Below are 13,823 nucleotides of genomic sequence, written 5' to 3'. Positions count from 1 at the left end.
CATCATAGAGCTACAACACACAACATAAACCTACATAAAGCTACATAAAGTGCAACCGAGTGCAAACAGTGCAGACAAAAAACAGTGCAGACAGACAACACAAGACAGTGTGGGAAAAAATATGCACAACACAAAATACTAAATAGGGCCGACCAGTAAAACCTACTCTATACATTATTATAGTAAGCACATTATTGGTTTGCTGATGATACACAGTTGTATATTTCAGCAAAGCCAGATGAGAGAGATCATCTTAACAATATTGAGTAATAACGTGTGTGTAAAGGACATTAGACAGTGAATCAACTCGGATAAGACGGAAGTACTTTTACTAGGACCACATGTGGCTAGAAGTAAACTTTACGATTATCTAGCATCTCTGGATGGTCTTTCTGCCTCAGTGTGTACAGCAGTCAAAGACCTTGGTGTGACCCTAATCTTTCCTTTGAGGCTCATGTGACTAACATTACCAGGAAAGTCTTCTTTCACCTTAGAAATATTGCTAAAATTAGACATATGATGTCATTACAGGATGCAGAAAAATTTGTTCTTGCTTTTGTTACATCTAGATTAGACTACTGTAACGCTTTTACTGTCAGGGAGTTAGAGTAAGCTTCAGTTAGTCCAGAATGCAGCAGCAAAAATCTTTAGCATAACCAGGAAATATGACCACATCACCCCTCTTTTAATCAGTCTACACTGGCTCCCAATTAAATTTTGCATTGATTACTAAATACTACTACTGACGTATAAAGCACTTAATGGTCTCGTGACGCAGACAAAAGTATGAGCGAACTTTTGATAAATTATGATCCAGCAAGCCTACTTAGAGCAAAAGGTGCAGGCTATTTGTTGGTACCTAAAATAATAAAGACTACAGCAGGGGGCAGATCTTTCTCTTACAAAGCCTTACAGTTATGAAACAGCCTTCCAATCATTGTTCGGGGCTCAGACACAGTTTTAGTGTTCAAGTTGAGACTGAAAACAAATTTATTTAGTCGAGCATTTTGTCAGTAGGTCTTAGAACTTTTCTTACACCCTAATCACACTGTACAGTTAACAGTTAAACAATGAAAATACTTAATAATCCTAATTCTGGTCATCTCTCTATCTCTTTCGCTTTCTCTCTCTGTCTGTCTGTCTGTCTGTCTGTCTGTCTGTCTGTCTGTCTGTCTGTCTGTCGAGTAAACATGCCCCTTTGGTTTCAGTGACCAGTGTCCTTTCTTCTCTTCGGATCTGCCGGTTTAATTCCGATGTCCTACCTCTAGATGGAGTTCTTCTCAATTGAAGACCACGCTGTGCTGCTGGGAATGGTTTCACATCTACAGCCTAAAAATCCATGAAGCTGATGAGCAACTCCTGAACTTTGAAGACTGATTCAGACTGTAATTAATATCAACAGTCTACTATAATGGCTCAGAACCACAGGTTGCATGAATAGTTTAACATTTACGCACCTATTACTGCACACCTCAACAACTTTACTGCAAATGAATGGACAGTCAGTGCCACTTAGATAAGACCCTTTTGAGTTGGGTTCCTCTCAAGCTCTCTCCCTCATGCCATCTCAGTTTTTCCCACGCCACAGTCACCACTGGTTCACTCATCAGGAAAAAACTATTAGAAGGAACTAACGTATATGCAATAAACGTACACATTCTTTAATATAATCGCATTACCGCTTTATCTGTGTAAAGCTACATTGAGACAATGTCCATTGTAAAATGCGCTATACAAATAAAACTGAATTCGATTAAAATTTTGTTTCTGCGTGAACTGTATTTGTGCATAAAAATACAGGTTTTACAATTCTGTTTATACGATTCAATTTACTTGAAACTCTGATGAACTGACTTAATTTTGGCTCCTTTTAAATTTTTTTGTGTACAAAACTAAATAAATCAAATATTGTTCAATATTGAAAACAACTGTTTTACAGGTTGATCTTGCATGATCTTATCTTACAAATAAATTAACAAATGTACATATTTCTTATTTATAGTCTCAGGCTCAGGGAAAATGTCAAATTGAAACATGATGAGCTCTGTAGCAGTGCCCGAGGCGCCATTTTACCTGAAAATAGAACTCCACAAGTGGCTAACATGCCCGAGTTTCGCAATCATATTGTCAAGCTCTGAAGATCACAGGTGCAGGGCTGGTGGACTCTAGTGCTATTGGTCAGTGTGTCTTTCATATAACTTTAAGGCTTTTATAGCCCTAGATATCTAAAGCATTAGATGCATACTTCTATTTCGACAATGTAAAGTCACACATGTCCATGATGCACATAGTGCTGCATTACTATGCAACTGCCATACACCATGCAGAATCATTACATCTCTGAGTAATATGCTTTTATTTATACAGCTGCTGCTTCACATTGGCCATGCAGACCACAAGCATTAAACCTTTTTTTTTTATTTAAAGAACAAGTTGTAGATTCATGGTGTATGTTTAAAATAAATTTGGAGACAAAAAAAAAAAAAAAAAGATTTTTACAACAATTTTATATCATCTACTGCAGCACATTTTTCCATAAATTAAGGCTTCACTAAACTAATTAATAATAACATTTATTGTCGTAAAATGCTATTATTGATTAGTTGGGCTGCTCAAGTTACGTGTTAGCGTGACTGTAAGATAACACGGCCGCTTGCGAAAAGGAAAAAAATGAAATAAAATAAACACTAGTGTCCAAGATGAGGGTGAAACATCAGCAGGAAGCAGAAACTGTATAATCCTCATCATATAAAATTGGTGTAGTACTATTATGTAAACTGTTTGATAACTTCGGGACAGTTGCACTGGATCTGTTCTGTCGTGACTCGCGAGCATCAGCTCAGCTCGTGACAAAGTGATGGATTGAATTAAAACGGTGCGAACAAACACAAAATCTAAAAGCAGCAAATAACCGCAGCAGTAAACGATTACATTTTTAGTGACTGTTGTGGTTTTCAGCAACTGCTTCTGCATTTGTAAACCAATGCATATTTTTTCCTTTTTTTAAAGCCTCTTAATTTGCTGCGTTTCTCCGTTCCATTCTTTTTGTATAGCATTTGTCTGCGACAACAGTAAACATCTGTATTCAAACGTGATTTACTGCGACTTTACTACGCAAAAATGCTGGTTTTCAATGTTTGTATTTAATTCATGCATATATTAGATCATTATTATACAAAATTTAATTCTTAATTAAATGCTTATATCTTCACAACTAAACAAATGTTTATTTTTTTAAGCATGGTTGTCAAACTTGCCATCTGCAATTATCATTCAAAACAATTCAAATGTTGATTTACACAATTTACATCAAATGTTATTTATTTATTTTTTTTTACAGAAAAATTATGAGTGAATTTGTATAAAGGAGAAATCCCCCCACGCACTGCTCAACAAGCAGCCACTATAAGCTTTAAAATGTCAAAATGAAAGATAGTTAAACTTAATACGTGGATTTAACATTTTTTAAAGTACACTTTTATACACAAATACCCTGAATTAGGGTCCTATGTAGTTATAATAAGCAATTTTTTTTACCGAATTAATCGGAAAGACAATCGTCTGATTAAATCGATTATGATGGTTAGTAATAATCGTTGTTGCAGCCCAAAATCAGAGACAGTTCCCTCTTAAAATATGACGTTGTTTGTGATGTTACATTTTAGCAGCTCATGTGCGACAACCTTCTACCGCCAACGAAACATGCTAATCTGCTTAACTAAAACAAAGTAGTATTTTCCACTGTGTAATAATAAGCCAGAATAAAACTTCATCCATATAAAAACTCAGGCCACTGCTTTCTGCTTTTATTACTATCGGCCTGATTATGGTTAGAGGGTGGGTGGAGATTATGTGGTTTCACTGGGTTGTAGTTCTCTACTTATTAAACCAAACATACAGCATGGGAACTTCCAAAGGGGAATACAACCCAGCACTGGTCCCATACTCTTAAATATAATAGTTCCTAAATGGTTCTTTCTAAGGTGTATGGTTCTGTGAGGAACCTTTAACATTCATGGAGTTACACAAAAGGTTTTTTGAAAGTGAAAGAGTTTTCACACTCAATCTACCAAAGCTGAGGGAAAAAAAAAGAGGAAATGATAAATAATGTGAAGAAAAAAAAACGGATTGTAAACAGTTTCATCAACACGCATATGAGTCGGTTTTATTTATTCATTCATTCATTCATTCATTCATTTTCTCCCGCTTATCCGTAATTCGGGTCGCGGGGGCAGCAGTCTAAGCAGACCCCCGCCTTCGACTGCTGCCCAATCCTCACAGCACCGTCCCTTACGGTCCCTCCTGCAGGTGGTGAGCCCACGGGAAGGCGGCCCCACGTCACTCCGACGTCACGGACCTTGATATTTCCCTCGTAAGGGACCCCTGGAGCATAGAGGGTTAAGGGCCTTGCTCAAGGGCCCAAGAGTGGCAGCTTGGCGATACCGGGGCTTGAACCCCAGACCTTCCGATCGGCAACCCAGCGCCTTAACCGCTGGAGCCACCACTCCCCCGGTTTTATTCATTCACATTTCAAATCCAAAATATTTAATTTGCAAAAACTTGTTGAGCCAAGAGATGTAAATGTGAATCATACTGAAACTTAAACTTTAGGGTATGAATTAGATCCTGGCTACAGTACACAAGGTGAGTTTATTCATTTTGAATATGATCAAGGTCAGGAGCTTCTTGGAGCAATCAGGTGGGGTCATTAAAGCGTTCTCATGAGTGAAAAATCGCTGGGAGAAACCCTTTATGGTTTTTCCTGGCACTTTCATTCATATGAGTAAATACACATTAGCTGTAAATGGACCTTGAAATCACCTTGTCTAACAAATATTGAAATTCCAAACAGACCTCGCTCATATCTCGTCGCATATCTCCAAGCTCAAAAAAAGGAAGGAAATTTGAAGGTCAGTGGAAACGGCGTACAAGAAGAAAGAGCCTTTAAAAACACAATGCACACTGACAACATCATGAAATCCTGATAAACACAAAGTTGTGCACAATGTTAGACCATATAACAACTCTGACGTAAAGATAATAAAAGGATCATATAGTAAAGGTATATAGTGAAGGTATAGGAGACACTTCTTGGCCAGAGCGTGGAAAGCAAACCAGGTATTAATCATCGGGACTGCGCTGAAAGCTCTTGAACTCCCTGACATGCAGAAGAACAAGAGAGGAACAAGCAGATACAAGCACATCTACAAATGATTTCCTGTCCATCCTGAGGGCAGAATGAGGGTTTCCTCAGTGACATGAAAAAATTTACAGTAAAACAACCACATTTCCTGCCCTCCAGTGTATGGAATCCTGACCTGTATACAAAAGTGCTTTGAATATATGAAAGATTTAATTGACTGAAAATTATTTTCTAGAGTTTAAAGTTCTAGAAATCATTGAGAAAAGTACTGAGTCTTTAGAGCAGAATGTTATGACTATGGTTTGGAAGTTACCGCAGCAACTGCAAACACATGGGGAACATTATATGGTGAGTTTGAAGGTCTATTCAGCAATATAAAGGAACAATGACCAAAAAGGAGGTTCATGGATGTGGTGAGGGAAGACATGCAGGTAGTTGGTTTGAAAGAGGCAGATGTAGAGGACAGAGTTGTATAGAGACGGATGATCCGCTGTGGTGACCCCTAATGGGAGCAGCTGAAAGAAGAAATGTAGTATAAAAGTATAGAAAATGGATTCTAAACTAGTAGCAAGTTGGCCGGGTTTTTAAATGTTTGGTCCAACCACCAGTTTTCCTCAGGAAAAAAATAACATTGACTAAAAAGATTATTCAAGATGGACAAGATGCAAAATACAGGTCTCACAGTTCAGATATATATCTGCTGTCTCAGTCTATTCAGCATGGATGAGCTTCCAAAAAAGATATAAACTACAAAGAATCAGCGGTACAGTATATATTTAAACCGTGTGAGAACTCCAGCTTTGAACTGAATTCATGTCACCATTTGGTTTCTGTCACTTCTCACTTCTCAATCAGAAAAGGAAGTGTGCAGACTGACAGGTCTGAGGACATCCACCGCTCCTGGCACTACACCCATCATAAGATAACAACCTGTCCAAACCAAACAACAGCAGGATGGGCTGAGAGGAGAACGGGGATGACAGATGTGCTTTTGTTCTGGATTGGAGGAGTTAAAGAAGCAGAGATTTGCTAAACCACCAACCCCCCCTCAGCCTCAGTTGGGCTGAACTGAACAGAAACAACCTCCATTTTTTCATTAGTGCAAGTAGAAAAGATTCAAATAAAAAAAAAAACAAAACTCAAATAATAGAAACCTCTGCCTCATTGTTGGAAGCGGCTCCAATACTAAACTGAATTTTCCTCAAGTTGCACTGATTAAACGGAACGTCTGAGCGGTGCCTTAACTACGAGTAAAAAAATGAGATCTCAGAGCTGAAATGAAACAAGACTTCATTCTCTGCTTCCAATTAAAGATACATAAGCTTTCCCCTTCGTTTCTGAATTGCTAGGAGCTATGCACTGAAAACTGACGCCAGTAACCCAAAAACCACAGAAATGAGGTGGAATGAGGAAGCAAAGTTGGAACCTTTTGTTTGTTTTTTACAGTACAGGCAGAGAAAATCAATTCAAACAAAAAGTTGTAATAAAAAAAAAAAATTAATAAAAAAAAATTGTAAGTTGATTAAAGAGCTGGACAGGCTTCATGACTTTGCATTTAAAAGGACCTCGAGAAGTTTGTTGTCCCTGTGAGCAAAATCACCTGTGCGAGACTTCAGGAAATATGCTAAAACATTACACCATATTTAAAGAAAAACTATAATAAGAATACCTAGCTAGCTTTTTCTCACATTGTAGAGCTTCTTGACACTCCTAAAATACCAGTGATGCTGTAACTGCTACCAGTCGTCATCACGCCCTACTTCTGAATGCAGTTCTATTCAGTTGGAACTAACTGCTGATGCTAGGATTCAGGAAGATGGATTTGCACTCTAATATAAACAGCCTGCTGCAATGGTTTAGATATAATCGCAATGAGCAGCTTTACACTTGAGTCTCCATCAGTGTCCATCTGCGACCTTCAACCTGCCTGAAAACCACATCAGTGGTTGGGGGTTTTATGCATTTGTACACAAAGCATATTTTGTACCTTTTTTTTATTTTTATTAAGCCTGTTTGCTTGCTGCGTTTCTCTGTTCCATTCTCTTTTTATAGCATTTGTCTGCTACAACAGTTGTTTTCAAACGCGCTTTACTGCGGCTTTACCAAGTTCAAATACTTGTATTTAATATTTGTATATTCAATTTATGCATACATCATTTTATTATTATACAAAATGTAACTAATTACATATTCTAAATGCTTATATCTTCACATCTGAACCAAATGTCTTGTGTTTTTTTACAAAATTGTCAAAACAATGTAGTATATTTTATATAGATTTTTTTTAAACATGGTTGTCAACTTGTCATCTGCACAATACAATACAAATATTGATTTACACAAATTGCTTCACCATGCATATCCAAATGCGGTTTTTTTTTATGTTTTTTTTTACAGAAACAAACAACCCAGCATGAGTGAATTTGTTCTAAAGGAGAGAAATCTCCTCAACAAGCAGCCACTATAAGCTTTAAAATGTTAAAAATAGTTAAACTCAATATCCGATTAATGTGGAAAAAAGAACCGCCTGATTCATTGATTCGCAAAATAATCGTTAGTTGCAGCCCAACTCTATTGAGCAAGACAGAGGAGACCATGGGGTGTAAGATCCCTGAGTAGACACGAGGACAAAACCCTCTTTTTTTCAAGGGGACACCAGAAAGAGAGATTAGAAATTGTTCCTCTTTTAGAATTGTATAGTACAGTATAGAGTACAGCAGCACTAAATATACTGAATGGATATTAAGTAAAAGTAGACTGTGATTGTGCTGGGATGAGCACATAGGGTCAAATAAGATTATTATTATTTTTATTATTATTATTATTATTATATTCTCCTAAATGAGACTTCTAGCCAAAAGTCTATCACTCTTCCCAAACAATTTAAGGTTTGCTTCTCAGACGAATCAGTTGGGGGTTAAAGCATCATGAGTGAATCAACCAAGAAGCTTTGTAAAGAACAATTTACTGAAAGGTTCTTCAGGAAACCAAAAACAGCTCTTCAGCAGCATTACTGTGAGAACTCTTCTAAGGAGAGTGGGTGGCTTCTAGTGTGGCTTTACTTGAAGCTGCGACACCAGGCGAAAGAGGAAGAGGACTTGAAAGAGCCTAAATGTAATGTCAAATCTCAAGTTGAATTCAATCCACACCCTGCTGATTTGTCAGTTCCACATAGACAGATTAGAATTGGGTCACTCACGGAAACGTCCTCCTTGATCGAGCATAGAAAACGTGACATGTTACGGGCTTGAGGCAAAGACGAAACAAATTAACAACATACATTCTTACATACAAACAAACAAATAACTAAAAAATGTATTCATGAATGATAATACCACAGCAGCAAGAGAACATTTAATGGCAACAGCTCATTTGTTGAAATCATTCAAGAAAACTAAACTGTTTTGAGGATGTTGATGGAGAAGGATAGAGAAGATCAGAATTTGTTGCATTGTGTGTTTGTGGATTTGGAGAAAGCGTACGACGAGAGTGCCGAGAGAGGAGTCATGGTACTGTATGAGGAAGTCAGGTGTGTCAGAGAAGTATGTGAGGGTGGTGCAGGACATGTATGAGGACAGTGTGACAGCAGTGAAGTGTGCAGTAGGAACGAAAAACTGGTTTAAGGCGGAGGTTGGACTGCATCAAGGATCGGCTCTGAGCCCTTTCCTGTTTGCAGTGTTGATGGACAAGTTGATTGACAAGGTCAGACAGGAGTCTCCATGGACTATGATGTTTGCGGATGATATTGTGATTTGTGGTGAAAGTAGGGAGCAGGTTGAGAAGAGCCTGGAGTGGTGAATGAGAGGGGGGGCAGTGGAGTGGTACGGTTGCAGGGAGAAGAGGTGGAGAAGGTGGAGGAGTTCAGGTACCTGGGGTCAACAGTGCAAAGTAATAGAGAGTGTGTTAGATAAGTGAAGAAAAGAGTGCAGGCAGGGTGGAGTGGGTGGAGAAGAGTGGCAGGAGTGATTTGTGATAGAAGAGTATCTGCAAGAGTGAAAGGGAAAGTTTATAGAATTGTGGTGAGACCTGCTATGTTGTATGGTTTAGAGACAGTGGCATTGAGTAAAAGACAGGAGGTGGAGCTGGAGGTAGCAGAGCTGAAGATGTTGAGGTTTTCGTTGGGAGTGACGAGGATGGACAGGATTAGAAAGGAGTTTCTTAGAGGGACAGCCCATGTAGGATGTTTTCGGGACAAAGTGAGGGAGGCGCAATTAAAGATAGTTTGGACATGTGCAGAGGAGGGACATGTGGTATATATCGGTAGGAAAATGCTGAGAATGGAGCCACCAGGAATGAGGAAAAGCGGAAGAACAAGGAGGAGGTTTATGAATGTGGTGAATGAAGACATACAGAGATATGGAGATGGATGATCCGCTGTGGTGAAGCCGAAAGAAGAAAGTTCCAGGAAACTAAATAAATTCCGTAAAGGTTTTTACTCCATCTACTAACTGTTTATTTTTGAAAAGTACCCCAAAATATTCCTTGTCACAAATAAACTAAATGACCAAAACGCTAAAAGATTGTTAGATCCTTTTGAACATCCCATTTCACATTTAGTTTCAGTTTGCTGTTATAATAAACTCCACTCTGATCTTATGTAACTTATTTACTGCAAATGTGACAATTTATATTGCACAATTTATTCTTATTGTTACAAATTGTTCAGTATCATTGTGCTACAGCGAACAGAACTGCCTGCTCACACCTCTGGAGTCTGTGGATTGATTATAAGCTAAGATTACTGTCTATCTTCTCTCTCCTCAGCATTCTCATAAATGATGTGGATTTTCTCCTATAAGAAGGCCCTAGGTGTGAGAAACGTGTGCCCTGAACTCCCATCCAGGGTTGGCTAAAACTCTACAATAACTCTGACCATACAATAAGAAGTGACATAGTGTAGGTTTTACTTCGTATTTCCTCTACTCCTAGCCTGTTGTTTGGCAGGAAGTCAAAAGCAGATAAAAAGACAATGAAATCCTGCATTTCAGCGAAGTGATAATGAACATCTTCTATCACCCAGAAAACCAAGCTGTTATCCAGACCCATATGTGGCAACAGTTAGATGATTATTATAATAAACATTTTGATGACCTGCTTAGTGCGGAGAGTCACATCCCGGGTATCACATCGACGCTGCGTGAAGACGGCGTTAACAGATAAAATTGGGAAACTCTGGCAGCGTGGCCATGTGACAGGTCAAAACGCTCAGAACAGTGGGGAGAATTGAATGCTGGGTAACGTAGTGTCCTGCCTGTACAGTAAATACTGAGGGAACATAGACGTGTGACGTCAAATCACTCAGCACGCGAAGGATTGTCACTTTGTAAATTTTGCGCTGACAATGATGAATCAGCGCGTCAAATTTTGCACAGTCAAGCACGTCAGGAAATCCTATTAATAGGTTATTAATTTTAAAAGCGTTTGTACAAAAGGAGGTAACAAACTTCAGCTTGGTATAGTATATTAAATGAATTAGCCACTTGAAACCCATGCAAAAATCAGGAAATCCAGGTATCTACATTAAAAACAAAGATGTTGGCCCTGGAGAGGTGAGTGGGCCAGCAGTAAAGCCTTAAGCCAAACTTCCTATCATGTCATCACACAACAGTCCACTGCTAGTAGCAGTGTGTATCAATGACTCACAACCCTTACTTACACAACAAAATGCGGAGTTATCCGGATAATTCTCCGGTAACCGTGTATACAGCCAATTTTTACAACCGAGACATTACTGGGAAGAGTCAAACATGTGGCCTGTAACATCAGAGCAAAAGGCTGTGACATTACACAGCTGCTTCATAGTTTATCACCCCATGGAATGCTGCCTATCTCCCCCTGGGTTGCAAAAAAATAAATCTGAAGATATGGAGCGAGTGAATATCGAGTGTTCTGTGCTGACAACACTTGAACAGTGCTAACGTTCAGATGGAAAAGGTCAGAGGCGAACACAGCTGGATGTGAAAGTCTATACGCTGGACAGGAGATGGCTACAGTATTGCACGGTGAGACGATGCGGCTCGCACTTCAGCTGGAGAATACAGGGCGGTGGATCAAAGAGGAAACTCCACCATAAAGAAGGAGAGGAGGCGGTTAGGAAAGGTGAAATTACAGAGAATGCCAGAATAAGGAATTGCTGCCAGCCCTGTAACCTGCACACAGTAATAACAAGGCCTGGAGTGAAGGTGCAGAGAGAGAGAGAGAGAGAGAGAGAGAGTGTGTGTGAGTGAGAGAGAGAGAGAGAGAGAGAGAGAGAGAGAGAGTGTGTGTGAGTGAGAGAGAGAGAGAGAGAGAGAGAGAGAGAGAGAATGAGAGAGAGAGAGGGCTGGGGATGGGTAAATAAAAAGGAGCATTGGAATCCAACAGTCCGCCCCCCCCCCCCCACCATCACCACCACCCCACCCACACACACCCACCCACCACCCCTTTCTTCCGTACAACAGAAGGCTAAACACTAAATAAAGTGTTTAAACAGGAAGAAGAAAACTTACTTTGCAAACAAGACAACACACACACACACACACACACACACACACACACACAAGTTTGCATGTTCTTTATACACTCAGTATCCAGCTACATTCAGATCCACACCAGCACAAGCATTTACAACCCAGTAGTTTAGGCAAAACAACAACAGCATAAAAGAGAAAAATAGACAATGCAAGCGAGAGAGAGAAAGAGGTAAAGAAAGAGGCAGAGGTAGAGAACATGGAAGCTGGAGGAGGAAAATGTACAAGAGATTGCAAACTCACCCGTCTGCTCAGGCTTATCCTCCAGTGTGAAACACAGTCAGAGCCACTCAGCCTCTTACAGGCTCCACCCACTAGCCAGCTCATGTGAGCTGCTCTATTTCTTTCTCACTCACACACACACACACACCACTCCCCTCTCCACTTCCACAGGATAAGGGGAAAAACGCTAGGGAAGAATAGGGATAGGGAAGAAGCTCTTAAGCAAACAAAGACACACACACACACACACACACACACACACACACACACACACACACACACACACACACACACACACACACACACATTTTCTCTCTTCTCCAGAGCAAGGGAAAATTTCCTCAAATTTCAGAGAGGTCATGAAATCACTAACAGTTTGCAAATACACTTAATGAAAGCAGAACAAGTGTATATGTGATGCCTATAAAACAAAAACAAAAATCAGTGTCCCAAAAAAAATTTAATAAACACATTTGACAAACAAAGGTTCTGACAATCATCATCATCATTATCATCATCTTAAAAGTGATTTAGAATACTACCAGTTTGAAATAAAGGAAAAGGAAAAAAAAGATTATGTCATTGAGGAAGACCATCATCATCATCATCACGTCCCTCTTTTTCTTCCCAGTGCCTGCTTCCTTCCGAGACACAAAAAATAGGAGAACTGAACTAAAGGCACCAGTGTTCCAGAGAATTCGGTAGAAACAAGTGACAATCAAAACGACTGGGTTGAAAAAAAACGGGATAAATAAAAATCATACATCTATAAAGTGTAAAGTGTTCCTGATACCGGACCGGCATTCACACCACACACACACACACACACACACACACACACACACACACACACACACACACACACACACACACACACACACACATTCAGAAACTATGGAACTCCAGGCATGAAGAATCGTAAAACATAGGCCACAACACTCTTGGAATCCCAACCAACTTCCTGTCCACCAGGGTTTCAAGTTTCAGCATTGGGTTTTATAAGGCAACATTAAAAAAAAAAATGCTTGATGTTTGGAGAAGTTTACTGTGGCTTGTAGCGCGAGTGTTTTAGTGGGAACGCCGCAATATGCACTTCCCTTTCTTCTGCGAAAGCCTTTTTTTTAAGTAATGAATGCATTAATATAATATTAACATTAATATTTTTATATCTGCTATAAATGGACATTCGGTGTAACCCAGATGAGGATGGGTTCCCTCTTGAGTCTGGTTCCTCTCAAGGTTTCTTCCTTATGCCATCTCGGGGAGTTTTTCCTTGCCACAGTCGCCATGGCTGCTCATCAGGGATAAAGACACATCGTTCACATTAACTGTTAAATTCTGTAAAGCTGCTTTAAAACAATGTCTGTTGTGAAAAGCGCTATAGAAATAAACTTCTCACACACACACACACACACACACACACACACACACACACACACACACACACACACACACACACACACTTATTAATTTAATGGCACGGACATCACTCGAAAAAGAACAAAATAGATTCTTGTTTCTGTTTATCTGTTGTTTGTGTGAATATGATGTGAATGCTGCCTTTTACGGATTTTTGTGGACATCAGGAAATGCAAAATATAAGCTCCATCAGTGTTTCTGAATCTTTCGTAAACTAAAATTGCTTCTGTTTAGGATGCATTACGCTCAGAAAGCTCTACTCGTTCCTTACTTTTTACTACTTACTGAGCGGTTACATTTGAAGGAAAGTGAAATTGTGTAAATCTCACCCCTGGACTATCCCTTTTAGAGAGAGTGAACTGTGCGCTTTGGAATATCCAGTCCTCGAGCACCCCACCCCCCATGTCTGTTCATTTCCGTCCCATTTACAGCTGCTCAAGTTTTTCCAGCTGTGTACTTTAGGGGTTTAGAGAGAGAAGAAAAACCAATCTTCTTTCAACTGTACTCAGAGCAGTGTAGCAGTGATGTTG

At 39.4% G+C, this 13,823-nt stretch overlaps 1 protein-coding gene across 6 annotated transcripts in view; it reads right to left on the bottom strand.

Moving 5' to 3' along the window:
• Positions 1-13,823, bottom strand: part of septin9a (septin 9a) — an 85,653-nt gene that overhangs the window by 16,731 nt on the left and 55,099 nt on the right. Inside the window, exon 1 of one of the 6 annotated variants that reach the window (XM_083565859.1) lies at positions 11,896-12,004. The exons of the other annotated variants lie outside the window; for them this stretch is intronic. The gene's annotated coding sequence lies outside the window, so the exon portion shown is untranslated. Of the gene's footprint in view, positions 1-11,895; positions 12,005-13,823 lie in introns of those variants that run through there. 6 annotated transcript variants of the gene reach the window in all.

The sequence above is a fragment of the Silurus aristotelis genome, assembly GCF_946808225.1.
Source record: "Silurus aristotelis genome assembly, chromosome: 17".
Taxonomy (NCBI): Eukaryota; Metazoa; Chordata; class Actinopteri; order Siluriformes; family Siluridae; genus Silurus; species Silurus aristotelis.
The sequence above is the reverse complement of the archived record's forward strand: the minus strand, read 5'-3'. Positions and strand labels throughout refer to the sequence as shown.